General features: G+C 42.0%; 1 protein-coding gene across 1 annotated transcript in view; it reads left to right on the forward strand.

The window, feature by feature from the left end:
• The first annotated feature begins 514 nt into the window (after positions 1-514).
• The window catches only part of LOC106871499 (uncharacterized), a 37,443-nt gene continuing 36,561 nt past the window's right edge, over positions 515-1,396 (forward strand). Inside the window, exon 1 of the mRNA XM_014917988.2 lies at positions 515-623. The gene's annotated coding sequence lies outside the window, so the exon portion shown is untranslated. The remainder of the gene's footprint in view (positions 624-1,396) is intronic.

Raw genomic sequence — 1,396 nt, forward strand, 5'->3', positions numbered from 1 at the left:
AGATACGGGATTTCAACTCAGAGAGTCGGAACAAACATCACTCGGTATTCTATCCAACGATCTAATGACTTGGCCAATTAGAAACTAACGATTACCTCCAGCACGCCGTCCTTAATCTTAATAATAATAAAATCGCAATGGTCACCGTTTGAACGTTTTGAACCGTAGGTCTTTCATCAGAGCTCATCTAGAGGTCAGCAATAACAAAGGTGAACAAGAAAAGAGAAATAAAAGATTCAAAAAGAACACTGTACAACACACAAAAACAACGTTGAACAATAACAAAATAATAACTGATAAGATATTTTGAAGAATTAATAGCATTTGGTTGACACCTGCTGCTGTCGACACCGGGTATTGGCCGGTTTGGGGGAATGCAGTTTGGCTATGGGATAAGTAGTAGCGATAACACTGGAAGTAGCAGCAGCAGCAGCAGCAGCAGCAGCAGCAGCAGCAGTAACAGTAGTAATAGTAGTGGTGGTGGTAGTGGTGCTAGTGGTATTTGTTGTAGTGGTAGTAGTAATGGAATATATCTGATTAGAGAAAATAGAAAAAGAATTGATAATATACTTAATTAGGTGTTCCAGGTATTATTGACGTTGATCAAGACTCACTTTTCACCTGTAAGTACAGCTCTATGTGTTCTAATGTACATACACACACACACACACACACACACACACAAATACACACACACACACACACACACACACACACACACGTATGCATTCATACAGACCACATGATTCAGAGTTCTATCCCACTGTTCGGCACTTTGGGCAACTGGCTTCTACTATAAACTCGGGAGATCTTCTTCCCGAGAGAAATTTAGTAGACGGAAGCTGTGCATGATTCCACAGTATATGTGTGTGTGTGTGCGCGCGCGCACACGTGTGGTGTTTGCGTATGTGCGGGCATCTGTGTTTAATTTTACAGTCTAAAACAGCTGTTCTTGGTTGTCTTTTCAAGTCTCGTAAATTAGCGGTCCGACAAATAGTGACGATAACAAGAATCTATTCTACTCTAGGCACAAGGCCCGAAATTTTGGGGGAGGGGGCCAGTCGATTAGATCGACTTCAGGATGCAACTGGTACTTAAATTATCGACCCCGAAAGGATGAGAGGCAAAGTCGACTCGGCGGAATTTGAAACTCAGAACGTAAAGACAGACGAAATACCGTTAAGCATTTCGCCCGGCGTGCTAACGTTTCTACCAGCTCGCCGCCTTTGAACGATAACCAGAAATGAAATAAGTATTGGGTTTGATGTGGTTTAGTAAACTCTTCAAGACAGTGTGCCAGTATGGCCATAGACCAATAATTGAAAGCTAAAAAAGTATATTAGCATATCGTTGCATACACTCGCACGCACGCGCACACGCATTGTTCGATGTTTTT

This window comes from Octopus bimaculoides, chromosome 2 (genome assembly GCF_001194135.2).
Source record: "Octopus bimaculoides isolate UCB-OBI-ISO-001 chromosome 2, ASM119413v2, whole genome shotgun sequence".
NCBI classification, from domain to species: domain Eukaryota; kingdom Metazoa; phylum Mollusca; class Cephalopoda; order Octopoda; family Octopodidae; genus Octopus; species Octopus bimaculoides.